Here is a 16,087-nt window from a genome sequence, read left to right as displayed (position 1 = left end):
CCACCTTGCAGCCATGCTTTGTAATCCCAATCAAATCGTATTTATTTGTCTCAATTTCCATCTTCCTTGTTCCTAATGCTTCTTGCATTAACATATAAAGCCTTCAGATTTGCTTTTTTCACCCTCCTTGCTCTTTCTGATTTTTACTTTCACTGCCTAACCCAACTTTTCCTATTTTATCTTTCCTGTCCTTTGCTTATCATACAGGTTCCCATCCCAGTGCCAAATTAGTTTAAACCGCATCCGACGGCTGCACCAAACCTAGCTGCCAATATAGTGACACCTTTTGGGTTTAGGTGTAACCCATCCTTTTTGTAAAAGTAATGTCTTCCCCAAAAGAAACCCCAATGGTCCAAGAAGCCAAAACCCTGTTTTTTACACCACCCCCTCAGCCACACATTAATTTGTCTTAACTTTCCATTTTTGTCCTCACTTGCACTTGGCAGAACAGATGCATAACAGTGGGGAAATGTAGGGAAGAGTGTGGAACAGGGGGGGACAGCTGGGGAACAGAGTGGACCCATGGGGAACAGTGGGTAATTCTGGGGAGCAGTGGGGAACAGATGGTGAACAGTGGAGAACTGTGAGAAACAATGTGGAAAAAGGGGGCATAGATTGGAAACAGAGGAGCATCTGATGGGCAACAATGGGGAACCATGGGGTACAGTTGGTAACAGTTGGGATCTGTGGGGAACAGTGGGGAAGAGATGTGGAACAGTAAGGAAAAGTGGGAGAAATGGAGAACAATAGGGAACAGAGGGTAACAGTGGGGAACAGTTCAGGAACAGCTGGAGAAAAGTGGGGAACAGTGAAGAACTGTGGGGAACAGAGGGGAACACAGGGTAACAGGGGAGAGCAATGGGGAACAAAAGGCGAACATTGGAGAAAGTGTGGAACATTGGTCAAAAGTGTGTGACAGGTGGGGAACAGTGAGGAACAGAGGGGAACTGTTGGGGAACAATGGTGTATTGAGGGCAACAGTGGGAAAAAATTATGAATGGATGGAAGAGATGGGGAAAAGTGGGGATCACTGAGGAACAGTGGAGAACAGAGGTGAATAGTGGGGAGCAGTGGTGAACAGATAGCGAACTGTAGAGAATGGGGGAACAGTAGGGAACAGATTGGGAAATGAGTGGAACAGTGGGCAGCCATGGGGAAAAGTGGGGAACTGGTGGGAAACAGTGGGGAAACGTGGGAGACAGCTTTAACGTGATGTATGGCGCACTGAGACAGAAACTGTGACACCGGATTCAGATCAATGAGAAGGTTTATCAGTGATGAATGATAAACTGTGTCAGATACTGTGAAAACCAGGTTCACAGTGGGGAGAAGATTTATCAGTGATACAAAATAAACTCTGGCATATACTGTTATGCCGGGTTCACAGTGGGTAGAAGGTTTAATGGTGATGTATGGTAGATTGAGACGGATACTGTGAAACTGGGTTTACATTAGTGAGATAGTTTAACGTTGAGGTTCAATGAACTGTGACAGGTACTGTAACACCAGTTTCACAGTGTGGAAGAGGTTTAAAGGTGAAACGCAATACATTGTTGCAGATACCGTTACACAGAGTTAACAGTGGGGAGAAATTCTAATGGTGATTTTCGGGAGACTTAGGGAGATATTATTTCACCAGGTTCACAGTATGAAGAAGGTTTAACAGTGATGTATGTTTGACTGAGGTAGATACTGTGACACCATTTTCATAGCGGGGAGAAGGCTTAATGCTGATATTTGGTAGACTGAGGCTTATACTGTGACACCGGGTACACAGTGGGGAAAAGATTTCATGGTGTTTTATGGGAGTCTGAGGTAGATACTGTTACACCAGATTCATAGTGGGGAGGTTCATCAGTGATGCATGATAAACTGTCAGATACCGCTGTGACGCCAGGTTCACAGTGGGAAGGAGGTTTAACGGTTTTATATGATACACTGTTGCAGATACAGTGATACCAGTTTTACAGTAGTGAGAAGGTTTAACAGGTTTAACGATAAACTGTACCAGGTTCTGTGACACCAGGTGCACAGTGGGGATAAGGTTTAACATTGATTTAATGTAGACTGAGACCGATACTGTGACACTGGGTTCACAGCAGTGAGAAAGGTAATGTACGATAAACTGTGTCGGATAATGTGAAACCAGGTTCACAATGGGGTGAAGGTTTATCAGTGCTGTAAAATAAACTGTGGAAGATACTGTGACCCCAGATTCACAGTGGGGAGAAGCTTTAACGGTGATGTATGGCTCACTGAGACAGAAACTGTGACACTGGATTCAGATCAATGAGAAGGTTTATCAGTGATGAATGATAAACTGTCTCAGATACTGCGAAAACCTGGTTCACAGTGGGGAGAAGGTTTATCACTGATACAAAATAAACTCTGGCATACACTGTTGTACCGGGTTCACAGTGGGTAGAAGGTTTAACAGTGATGTACAGTGACGGAGCCGAATACTGTGAAACTGGGTTCACATTAGTGAGATGGTTTAACGTTGAGGTTCGACGAACTGTGGTAGGTACTGTGACACCAGGTTCACAGTGTGGACGAGGTTTAAACGTGAAACGCGATACATTGTTGCAGATACCGTGACACAGATTTAACAGTGGGGAGACATTTTAATTGTGATGTTCGGTAGACTGAGGCATATACTGAGACTCTGGGTACACAGTGAGTAGAAGGTTCAACGGTGATTTAGGGGAGTCTGAAACAGATACCGTGACACCGGGTTTACAATGGGAAAAAGAATATAGGGTGATGAAAAATAAGCTGTGGCAGATAAACTGACACCAGGTTCACAGTGGTGAGTGGTTTAATGGTGATGACAGAAGACAGAGGCAGATACTGTGACACCGGATTCACAATGAGGAGAAGGTTTTTCAGTGATGTACAATCAAGTGTGGAAGAGACTGTGACCCCAGGGTCACGGTTGGAAGAAGATTTAACTATGGTAGACTGAGGCAGATACTGTGACACTGGGTACACAGGGGGTTGAGGATAAACAATGATGTACGGTAAACTGTGGCAGATAAAGTGACACTGGTTTCACTGTTGGGAGAATGTTTAATGGTGGGATACAATAGACAGAGGCAGATACTCTGACACCAGCTTCACAGTGGGGAGATTGTTCAACGGAGATGTACGATAGACTGAGATAGATACTAAGACAATGGATTCACATTAGGAAAAAGGTTTAACAATAATGTACGATAACCTGTGTCAGATACTGTGACAGCAGGTTCACACTGGGGAGAATGTTTAACGTGGTATACGGTAGACTTTGGCAGATTTTGTGACACCGAGGTCACAGTAGTGAGAAGGTATTTTATCGGTGATGTACGCTAGACTAGGGCAGTACTGTGACACCAGGTTTACAGGGGGAAAAGCTTAAACGATGATGAATGGTTGACTGAGTCTGATACTATGACACAACGTTCACAGCACGAAAAGGTTTAACCATAATGTACAAGAAACTGTGTCAGATACTGTGACACCAGGTTCACAGTCTGAAGAAGGCTTACTGGTGATGAATGCTAATTTGAGATAGATACCGTGACACTAGGTCCACAGTGAGGAGAAGCTTTAACGATGATAAATGGTAGACTGAGTTTGATACTGTGACACAAGATTCACAGGATGAAAAGGTTAAACAGTAATGTATGATAAAGTGTCAGATACTGTGACACCAGGTTCACAGTGTGAAGAAGGTTTAGTGGTAATGTATGGTCATTTGAGATAGATACTGTGACACTAGGTCCACATTGGGGATAAGGTTTAACGGTGATGTATGGCGAACTGAGGCAGATACTGTGACACCGTGTTCATAGTGGCGAGAATGTTTAATGGGTGTACGATAAACTGTGGCAGATGCTGTAACACCAGGCTCACAGTGGGTAGAAGGTTTACTGGTGATGTAAGTTAGACTTTGGCAGATACTGTGACACCAAGTTCACAGTAGTGGAAAGCTTTAACAGTGATGTACTATAAACTGTGGAAGATACATTGACACCAGTTTCACAGTGGGTAGATTGTTTAACGGTGGTGTACGGTAGAGTGAGATCGATACTAAGACAATGGGTTCACATCAGTGAAAACGTTTAACAATAATGTGCAAAAAACTGTATTAGATACTGTGACACCTGGTTCACAGAGGAGAAGGTTTAACAAGGATGTATAGTACAATGAGACATATTCTGTGACACTGAGTTCACAGTGGTGAGAAAGTATAACAGTAATGTAAACTATAAAACAGTAATAAACGTTGTCAGATACTGTGACACCAGCTTCACAGTGGGGAGAATTAACGGTGATGTATGGTGCACTGAGACAGAAACTGTGACACCGGGTTCAGAGCAATGAGGAGGTTTAACAGTGATGTACGATTAACTGTGTCAGATACCAGATTCACAGTGGGAAGAAGGTTTAGTGGTGATGTGCATTAGAGTGAGGCAGATACTGTGACACCAGGCTCTTTGTATTGTTCATTTCTCTTATTTACAACATCTAATTTATATGCTCCATTTTTTTGTGGCAACTTCAAAACATTCCATAAACTTCTATTCTAATCAGATTTTGTTCATTTAAATAGGTCTCTTAAGTACGCCGCACAAAATTAAATTCTTTACTTGGATTTGGTTCAATGGCACTTCAGTCTGCTTCATTATTTTGTTAGACCCTCGTTTTGTGCTTTCTGCTTTGCCCAGCAGATTCACCAAATGGGCATCCAACACTGTCTTCTCAGCTTGACCCAACATCTCCTCTGTAAACTTCAGCAAACCAAGGAGACCAAAGTTAAAATTTTCATCTTTGCATTTTCAAAAACAAAAATGGTGCTGTGACTTGTAGTTTCACATCTTAATCCCACTTGCTAAACTTGCAAGCAACTGCACTGCATCCTACAGCTGGAAAATTGCAATAGAACTGGTTGGTTAAAGCAAAGATTCCTCCCAGTAACCCCATTAAAGACCTCCAAGTTAACAACAGGTTGCAACCCGACAGTTAAATACAAAGATCTGTATCAGGAAGATTAACGGGCTTTTAAAAAAAATCATTTCCACTATTGAAAGAAAACTCATCAGGGAACACCAGGCTCTTGTTGAACAATTCCTGTTGTTTTTCTCAAAATGGTTTGAATCTTGATTTCAAGCAGAGTCATTTGGTGAGATTGTTGGTCCAGAACAAACCCTGCCCACACACACCCTTAAATACCTGCAAAGTCCTGGCTCAGCACTTCTCCACGCTAAAGCTATCAAAGCTTTCTGAAGAGATAACGGACTTCAGATGCTGGTACATTGAGTCAAAAACACCCTAATACTTCCCTGAAAAACACACCTCTCTCTGAAAACCAACATAAACCTTCCTGAACGGTAAACATTTACCTTTCGAGCACCATAGCCTGGTGAACTTTATATATGTTAAATTCTGGGCACAGTGTAAGAATGGCCTGCAACCAGTGAATTTGGAGGAATGAGACTGTGAACCAAAGAACTTTTCTGAACTTACACACACATTACACACATGTGCACTTAGAATTAGAAGGGGGTTAAGTTAGATAAAGTAAGTTCAAGTAGTAAAATAGTGATAAGTTAAAGTGTAATTCCATGTTCATGTTTAAAGATAATTAAAATCAACTTTTGTTTAAGTAACCATTTTTCTGGTGAATATCTATTGCTGCTGGGTTTTGAGATCCTCCGGTCTCGTAACACTGCACCAAGCTTCTGAACAACCCTAATTTTTTAGGTTATGATAATAGTCCATTAAACGGTCCTGGCATCTTTTGAAAGTTATTAATTTACTCTTCAATATTTTTTTTGTAAATATCATTTACCTGTTGTGTATGTGTCATTGGAGAATTCCTTTCCATTCAATCAGTATTAGAGTTTTGGATGCCGTATTTGAGAAAAGATGTGCTGGTGTTGGAGAAGGTTCAGAGATGATTTACTTGAATATCAGGAATGAAAGGATTAGTGTATGAGGAACAATTGTTGACTCTTCGACTGTACTAGTTGGAGTACAGAAGGATAAGGGGGACCTAAGAGGCATTAAAAAAAAAGGTGATAAAACAGATGTGCAAAAATTGATTTTGTCAATGGGTTGTGAATCTGTGAAACTGAGGTCATTGGGTGTATTTAAGGCAGAGATTGACAGGTATTTGATTAATCAAGGAATCAAGTGTTATGGGGAGAAAGTTGGGCAGTGGGGCTGAGTGGAAGAATGGTGGAACAGACTCGATGGGCCTACTTCTGCTCCTATATCTTGTGATCTAAATCCTGTGGAAGACCTAGACAACCCTCCTCTTGTATTCTATTCGTAGAAAACAGTCTGCATAGTGGTTTTATGTCATGTGAACACATTTCCGATTGAATCCCATGTTACAAGTGACCCAATGCAAATTCTGCATTGACAGGACTACAGCTTCCTCATTGTAAAAATTGTTATCGAGCAGCTCAAATGAGATTTCCTGCTTCCTTTTTTGAAAGGGAAACATTGCCATCAAATAAAATAGGAGAGAGAAAAGCAGAAGATGTGATGTACAAGTGGGATTTGATATTAATGGTTGGTGATAAAGATACACTATTTTGAAACATTTGATTAATATCTGGAATAAAATAAATGATTAAATTGGTGTAAGTGAATGTCATCACCTAGAATGGCTTTGATTCAAAATCATCGTATTTTTTTCAAAAGATCATCAATTTCTGGATAGCTGGTTTCGTAAGGGGTTTATAAATGTGGAAGATTGTTATGAAAGGGGTCAATTAATGTCATCAGAGCAACTGAGAAATAAATATCATATAACTCATAGCAATCTTTTTTGCTATTTCTAACTAAGAACATATTTGAAGGATATGTTCGGACCAACCATGTTGTACTGAAATAAAAATTCCTCCTAGAGGAAATGTTAAAAAATTTACTTCGATGATGGCCTCTTCATTACAAGTAGGAACTTTTAAATGAGGAGTTCTTAAGTCGAGACAAAGGTGGGAAATGGATCTGAATATTGTAATTGATTGGCAAATATGGGTAGATCCATATAAGGATCTCAATGTAAGACATAAATTAGTTCAGTTTAATTCGTTTTACATCAGTAATGTAGCAGATGTCAGCAAGGATTTTATCTGAAGCTGCACTTGGAGTCAGGTGACTCAGGCAGTTGGATATGAAAAACTCTACAGGAAGATAATTTGGCCACAGAGATCACGTGATCCAAGGGAGTTGTATTAATTCACTTCAACTCAGCATTTTGGATCTATTGACCAGAGTTCCACACCGCAGCAGTGATGAAGGAATTCACAACTAGTTTTTTTTCTTCTACAGTTACTTCTTACACCAGAGAAATTGAATAGAATAAACTCAGAATTATCAGATCAATGTTTTAGGGGTGGTGAAGATGTAGCAACTTCCTTGCATTCAACCTAGCTTTGTCCTTATGCAAGATCTTTTTGGGGAGAATTACAATTTTTTTGGAACAAGTTACAGGAGTTGTTTTTCTGCAAAATCCAACCTTACCCTTGTTAGGAAATATTGAAGGAACAAGGATCAAATTTAAACTATTAAAGTATCAATTGAAATTTGTTAAATTAATGTTAGTGGTGATGAGGAAATGTATTTCACTTACTCGGAAATCAGATATATTTTTAGGGATGCCAAGATGACATGCAAAATTTCAAAGTTTTATTCCTTTGAAAAAAATGACATTAGTTTGAGAAATATATACTCTATATTTTTTGCAAATTTGGCACCTGAATATTCAAATATTAGGCTTCAATTTATAATAATACCCTTTCCATCCTTCTAGACATATGAGATTCTACTCAAAGTTGTAAAATTTTTTATTTAGATGTGTTGGTTTTCGTCGCCACCGCGAACTCTGGGGAAGCGGAAAACTAACACAGGGCACCAGAAAACAGGAAGACCACACACCATCAACATCTGAGAAGCAGAGGATTGAATCCACAGGTCAGTGAGTATGGAAGCAGGCCAGTGAGGGGTTCTGCTGCTGAACGACCCACATAGGTGATAGGCTATTGAAATTTGAGGAGAGGAACCCAAGCAGGCTGTGGGCATCTGGAGAAAGCAGTCAAGGAACTCACACCAGGCTGTGGATTGCTAGAGACTGGTTCAAAACTGGCTAAAAGAGTATCAGGTATCAGACTTGTGATATGAGTGGGTGGTAATTGGTTCCTAATTGTGTCAGAGGTTCAAAACAGGAGGTCACATTGCCAATGACTTGGATTGGTCTGTGAGCATTGAAAGAGAATCCACAGACCCTCAGTGACTTGGCCCAGAGTTCGGGATGGTGGGTGGAGAGCATGACTGTCTTTTTCTTCTTTCTCTGACAGGCTCCTTCAGCAGCAGAATCCCTCACTGGTCTGCTTCCATGGTCACTAACCTGTGGATTGAATCCTCTGCTTCTCAGATGTTGATGGTGTGTGGTCTTCCTGTTTTCTTGTGCCCTGTGTTAGTTCTCCCCTTCCCCAGAGTTCGCGGTGGCGAGGAAATCCAACACATCTAAATAAAAACATTTTCAACTTTGAGGAGAATCTCGTATGTCTAGAAGGATGGAAAGGGCATTATTATAAATTGAAGCCTAATATTTGAATATTCAGGTGCCAAATTTGCATTTCAGGCAATTTCTGCCAATGGCAAATCTATCTGCCTCACAGCAGGAAAAAAATAATTTTGTCTGATATGACATTTTTTAATTACCTGACAGTAAATTGTCTCCTGAAATAGAGAGAGACGTTCAAGTTTCAAACTATTACAAACTCAACTCGCCAGAGCTACCTGGATTATATCTCTCCCCACTTTTTCTTTGCAAGGACACCATTGATTTTATCACAACTCCTATGCTCCATCTGACCTGTGACAGATTATATATTTAAATATTGTATATTGACATGTTTTTGAAAGAGATGGATTGTAGGAGTTGTGTAGGTCACAAACACAAACACTTCACAAAACAGCTCATACTTAAAATGCAAGTTTTAATGGTTCTTGAGATACTGAGAACAATGGCGTGTTTGCTTTATGAAAAGCTGAAGAATTTGTGTAGTCAGGAAAGACTGCTGGTCAAACCGAGAGACCATCTGTTGATTATCTGTGTTCTTAAAATTGAAATTGAAACTGAGTCAATAGAGTGCTGAGAGATGGCAGCGGTTCGAATAAGCAAGTTCTTGATTCAAGTTCCTGCACAGACAGGCTGGAGTCCGTTGGCTCACGATTCATCCTTTTGAAGAGACATAGTGGACTTCAAAGGCAGAAATGGTGGCACGTGTCATGTGATGAGACATTTTGGAGAAACATTACAAACGAAAGGCAGAAGTTGTCCATCCTGTAGGGAAGAGAGGGTTGGAGATACAGTTGTCAGAGAAGGTACAGTTACATAGTCTTCTCCTTTGACCAGGAGTAACAAGTGGATTTTAAGGAGGAAGACCACTTCTAACTGTCTCTTTGAGATCAAGAGGGCAGCTTCGTTGTGTCCATGGAAATGGCCACTTTTGATGAATAAAGTAAAAGTAATCTTGTATTTGCAACATTACCATTTTCAAATGGTGACTGAGTTCAGCCCTTGACTGGGTTTATGAAATCATTGAAGAAGAAAATAGCCACTCCACTGTCTCTTTGAAAAGAGAACAGATTCATCATGTGGAACAGATTCGGAAACCTCCCTGCAAGAGAAGAAAATAAATTCTCGCAGAGTAAGCTTCAGAGCAATGTTTCTTCAACCAAGAAATTCAGACGAGTTTGAAAGAGGACTGATGACGATGTTTCCAAATACTTCAGTTGCTTTTGAGCCACAATTTAAGAAATCGACGGGTGTCAAACGACTCAAATCCAGATACAAACCTTCACAAAGCTCAAGTCAACCAGGAGATACAAACTCCTGACTGCAATGTTGCTGTGCACATTTGCTACATTATTGAAGTCTCACATTGCTTACAACAGATATTCAAAGTTAAGCAATAACCGAATTAACAGAATATTACAGGACGGTACAAGCCCTTTGGCCCAAAATGTTGTGCTGATCTAGATATTTCTAACAAAAAAAATAATACCCTGTAGCGGCTACTGCGGTAGATGTTACTAAATAAAGGCAAACACACACAAAGGTAGTCAACTCAAGACTGGTTTATTGAAGACATACACAGATCTTTTATTCCTGCCTGTTAATGAGCTCGTTAGTGAATACCTTCTGGTCCACAGGACCAACAGGTTAAAGTTACGAGCCATTAGTGCCCCGCACCTTTAGGCAGGGGCTTCAACTGATCCACTTGCTGTACTTTGGCACCCAGCTCTGTTAGCCCGCGATGTGTCAATTAAGTCTATGAATTGACAGTGGCGGTTCACAATACCGCGCTGTGCACTCGCTATATCACACCCCCCAAAATCGTCACTATAACTTAAGATGCCAGATACGCTTGATTTAGGCAGACGTCCATGTCGCCTGGGTTGATGGCACTGAACTGGTGAAGTAGGGTCCGTATGGCGGGTTTAAGTCTGTCCACGCTCAATAGCTGCGGATGCCCTCCGATGTCCAATGTATATACCACTCCATATCTCTTAATCAAACAAAATGGTCCTTCATGTGGTTTTAGTAACAGTGCCCCTGGAACCTGTCTTCATACAAATACAAATTCAGTGTTTAGTAGTGATTGGGGCACTTGTTGCCGAGGTTTGCCATACCAGTTGGTGGAGGATGGTTTGCTGTTAGCAATACCCTTACGGAGTTGCTGAAGGAATTCCATGTCTGAATTGCTTCTGAAGTGAATATCTCCTCGAACTGTAAGGGCCAGACAAAACAACAATTCTGCAGATGATGTAGACAGATTTTCTTTTGGAGCTGTTCATACTCCTAATAGAACCCAAGGTAGTTCATTGACCCAGTTGGGGCCAGTGCTTCAGGCCTTCAGTGAAGATTTAAGTTGATGATGGAAACGTTCCACCAGGCCATTGGACTGCGGATGGTACGCAGTAGTGTGGTGCAACTGTGTACCGAAAAAATGAGCCAAGGAAGCCCATAATGCCAAAGTGAACTGTGCTCCACGGTTATGTATGTCGGCACTCCAAATCTAGCAATCCAATTTAAGATGAATGCTCTCGCATATGCCTCAGTATTAGTGACTGGTAATGGAATGGCCTCTGGCCAGCGTGTGAAGTGGTCAACTACCATGAGAATATACCTCATGACCTGTGATACTGGTCATGGTCCAACCAGATCCACGTGCACATACACTAATCTTCTGCGTGTTGTCGGGAATGACTGCAGGGGTGCCTTGGTTTGGTGCGGAATTTTCAGATTGGCAGGATATACACGATCGGGCCCATTGAGTGACGTCTTTTTTCAGCCCATGTCACATGTACTTATTTGACATTACTTTGACTGAAGTCCAGATGGATGAGTGTGATAGATTGTGAATGTCATGTTGTGGTGCCACCTGTTGAATGTCGAGTCCAGTGATAGCTATACTGTATGCCTGTCTATCCGAATCCGCAGATTGTGCTGCAGCCAGTTCGGTAATGTTGACTCCACCTTGAATATGGCACACATTTGATCTAGAGAGCACATCTGCGACCAGATTGTCCCTTCCCGAAATATGACGTATGTCCGTAGTAAACTACGAAATGTAGGACAAATGTAGTTGTTGTCTTGCCAACCAAAGATCTGTGACTTTGCTAAAGGCGAAAATGAGCGGTTTATGGTCTGTGAATATGGTGAAATGTTGACCTTACAAGATATAACGAAAGTGCCTTATAGACAGATAAAGTGCTAATAGCTCTCGATCAAAGGCGCTGTATTTCATTTCCGCTGCTCTTAGATGACGACTCAAGATGGCAAGGGGCTGATAATGGCCATTGACGTATGTTCCAGAACTACACACAGCTGTTCTTGAGGCATAAAAGCAGTTTCAGGATTTGGATGCGCAAGCATTGCTGCTTTGGCTAATACCTCTTTGGCGGATATAAATGCAGCCTCTGCTTCTGAGGTCTAGGTAATGTTTTTGTTTGGAGCAGAGATGATGCCAAACAGGGGTTGCAGGATGTCAGCAATCCCGGGAATAAATCTGTGACAAAAAAATTATCATTCCCAAAAACTTCTCCAGCCCTTTGACAGTGATAGGTCTGGAGATTTTATGGATGTCGTCTACCTTGCCTGATAACGGAGACATGCCATCTGCTTTAATTTGATGCCCTAAGAATCACCTGCCAAATTGACACTTCTCAAGGTTAATTGTCAGTCCAAAGTCTTGGAGCCATTGGAAAAGGCAGTGCAAATGGAGGTGGTGACCTTGCTCATTTTGACTGCTACAAGGAAGTTGTCCAAATAAATAAACGCAAAGTCTAAATCTCTGCCTACAGCGTCCATAAGCAACTGAAAAGTTTGCGCAGCATTCATACCAAATGGCATTCTGAGGAATTCATAAAGACCAAACGGCATAATAATTGCTGTCTTGGTAATATCATTCTCATGAATCGGTATCTGATGATATACCTTAACCAAATCAATCTTTGAAAGTATGCGGCAATGATTGCAGATGAGCGGCGAAATGCTGTATGTGTGGAATTGGTTATCTGTCAGGTGTTGTGACATCATTAAGCCTACAGTAGTCGCTGCAGTGTCTCCATCCGCCTGTCTCCTTGGCTACCATATGCAAAGGTGAGGCCCAAGGGCTCATTGAGCATCGGATGATACCCAATTCTTCCATTGCTTTAAATTCTGTCGCAATTTATCAGTCACCAGACACCGAGCCCTGGCATGGGCCAGTGGACCTGATGTGTCTGTGTAATGAAACCCACTATGGACTATTCTTGAAGCATTGGAGTTCAGATGAGAATATGGGGAAATTCAGTGAGTAGAGCAATACATGCGTCGTTGTGTAACGTATGTACTCCGAGCTGTGAAACTCTCCCCTTGATGCACGCCAGTGGATATGTCCGAAAGATGGTGACGTAAACGAATTTTCTACGCTTTATGTCTACCAATAAGTTGTGGGAACATAAAAAATCCCCACCCAAAATACGTTGAGCGACAGAAGCGAGGACACAATTCCAATGGAACGTGGTTCCACCTATTCCGACTCATCTAGTGCCAAAACTTGGAATGGCAGTTTCATTCGCCGCTCTCAGGGTCAAGTGCTGTTTTTTGAGTCCTTTCAAAATACGTCGGCAAACTAAGTTCAGCACCTGTGTCTACAAGAAATTTGTGCTTACCCGCATCATCCTGAAGATACAATAGGCCTGTATATATGCCAGCTTACGGCTCTCTCGTTTCCTGACTTCTTTTTGGAGTAGGTACATGGCTGGATGCACTTATGGGCATAGTTTCCCCAGCGGCGATGGTAAAAATACCATTCTCGATGTACATCAGCATGTTCCTCTTTCTTGGTTTGGACTGCAGATACTGGAGTTTGGTAGGATGCGGGAGATGTTTCTGCAACAGAAACAGGATGTATTGGGGCAGACTCTTGTGTAGGAGTACGATAGAGCCTGTCAGCCTCTTGAGCCACGTCATGAAGATGGTGAAAATCCATGTTACCAATGTGTATCGCCACGTGAGCGGGACGTTTTGACAGAAATAAGGCTTCAAAAAGCAGACAATGGGAAGGACCATCTGACAATGCCAAATTCTCATTCATAAGGTCTGATGGATTCTTGTCAGTTTGGCCTCCCATGTTCAAATCCACATTCATCAAGTAAGTTCCAATGTGTCAAGAAGAAACTGTCGGAACCTGGTGCCCTGGTTTTATGCTGGAGGATGAGCAATAAACTTGCTTACTCACAATGCAGTGGCTACGCCCAATGTAATCACGACATGCCAAAATTTTGTGTCTCCCGCCGTTTTAAACCAAAAATGAAACTGGGTTTCAGCTTGGAGAAATATGTGGCTGATGTGTCCAGAAAGGAGGAAAATGAAGCCGAACTGCATTAACTGTCAATGCAGCGGCAGTTGTTGCTGTGTTGAAATGTCCTCCTTTTCCATAATGATTCAAATTCGTTAAATCTTAACTTCAGGATCACCAATCTGTAGCGGCAAACACACACAAAGGAATAAGAGGAATGGAACTCTGTGGTAGCTTAAAGAAAGAAGTTACCATCTGGAAAACCCTGACGGGGCAAGTTTCATCAGCGAGACATTGAGGTGACTAATGGTGGTCCCTCAGTTGTGGAAATCCTGGATCAACAAATCACTCTCTGCAAACCCTACAAGAACCTTCCTGAGCGGTAAACATTTACCTTTCAAGCACCAAAACCTGGTGAAATGTATACATGTTCCATTCTGTGCACAGCCGAAGAATTGCCTGTATCCAGAGAACTTGGAAGAAGGAGAAGTGAGATTGAACTGTGAACCAAAGAACTTTTCATGAAATTTAAAAACATTACAAATATGTGCGCTTAGAATTTGAAGGGGGTTAATTTGGGTTAGTTAAGTATAGAGTTAAGTTAAAGTTTCATTCTATTTCCATGTTTAAAGTTGATTAAAAATAACTTCTGTTTTAAAAACCACCTGTCTTGGTGAATGTCTATTCCTGCTGGGTTTTGGGGTCCTTTGGGCTCGAAACAATATTTGCTTAGATAATCACATTGGGCCTGTTCAAAGCAGGAAATGGCTTCTACCAGCAGGAGTTTCTATTTGAGAAAAAATATTGATAGGTGGCTGGCCACATATGTTTCCTAAAAATTAATACCTTCTCTCTCCCTAAACCACATTCAGCCCTGTGACATCTTTCTCCATTGCATTACTGGGACCACCAAGGACCTGACCCATTTCCCATTTCTCCTTGCAATGCCAATATGGCAGCTGCCAATATGGCAGCTGCCAATAAGAACAGACAAATCACATTTTAATTCAGCAAGCAAGATGAAAATCATCTGGACATCCTGCTTAAAAAGAAGGGGAAACAAACCTTTCTAAGTTTGTCACTTCATCTGTAATGGAGCCCAAAGGATCAGACAGATCCCACAATGGTCGCAAGTCGGAGTTTTGCCCCCGTGTGAGGAGCCCTGAAGTCTAAGCGCCTATTTTTAAAATCAAATGATTTGACAAACGAGAACAGAGACACAGGGCACGTAAGACCCAAAATGTGCGAATTAACTTTGTGACTCAGTGTCCATCGGCTGGGGGCAGCCATCTTAATTTCCGTGCGCATGCGCGACTACTCAGATGGCGCTTGCGCAAAAGGTTCGCTTAGTGCCGTCAGTTCGCACATGCGCGAACAGAACGCAAAGTCGCGAACCCACCGCGCATGCTCCAATCAAGCACGTGCAAACCTCCTTCTTGCCCCTCCCCCTCCCGCTGCCAGTTACCCCGCGACCTCCGGCCTCGCCCTGTTGGCGCCACCAGGCCTTGCACCGACGCCTCGGCTCCACCAAATACCCCGCTGGTACCGGCCGATCCCAGATGTGGCCCGGCGGGCTGCGGGTCGCCCGCTTTCCTGGACCGCGCGGCTGAGGAAGGTCCCGGCGCTGCCGCCAACTTCTTCCCGTTCGACGCGACGGACCCCGAGCAGACGACGCCGTCACCAAAGTCCCGCCTCCTCACAGCAAGAGCCAATCAGCCCGCGAACCCGCCCATCAATCTAACCCGACTTCAGCTTCCAATCCAATAGCGGCCTCACCGAATCAGCCCATTGGCTCGCGCAACTGAAGCAACCAATCAGCGAGCGAGGGAACACACAGCCGCACCGAATCAGCATCGCAGGACAGAAAAGAGAGGCAGTCGAAGGAGCAGAAGACCGTTCGGCCCATCCACTTTCTAATACCCCAACTATCAAATCATTGGGAAACACAGGATCACTTTGTGCTGGCTCCTGGATTCCTCTGATCTCAAGAAATACATTGTACCCCAACTACAAGGGAGACCATTTATTATCAAGCACTCCTACATATTTATAACCGCTTCCAATTTAATGGAGGACACAAGTGGTTGTGTCAGCCAGCTGGACCGCCTCGGGGAACCTCATGGAGCAGGCAATCATGGTGAGAAGATAACGCCCCGTGGGAGGCCAGTAATGACCCTACAATGTCAATGTAGACGTGGCTGAACCTACGTGGTGCTGAGTTGAATGTCTGGGGGTGATGC

At 42.6% G+C, this 16,087-nt stretch overlaps 1 long non-coding RNA gene across 1 annotated transcript in view; it reads right to left on the bottom strand.

Moving 5' to 3' along the window:
- Positions 1–15,537, bottom strand: part of LOC138750489 (uncharacterized) — a 185,260-nt gene extending 169,723 nt beyond the window's left edge. The window contains exon 1 of the long non-coding RNA XR_011349361.1: positions 15,394–15,537. This is a non-coding gene — a long non-coding RNA (uncharacterized lncRNA). The remainder of the gene's footprint in view (positions 1–15,393) is intronic.
- Positions 15,538–16,087: the final 550 nt, after the last annotated feature.

The sequence above is a fragment of the Narcine bancroftii genome, unplaced genomic scaffold, assembly GCF_036971445.1.
Source record: "Narcine bancroftii isolate sNarBan1 unplaced genomic scaffold, sNarBan1.hap1 Scaffold_154, whole genome shotgun sequence".
Lineage (NCBI taxonomy): Eukaryota > Metazoa > Chordata > Chondrichthyes > Torpediniformes > Narcinidae > Narcine > Narcine bancroftii.
This window is presented reverse-complemented; position numbering and strand designations above follow the sequence as displayed.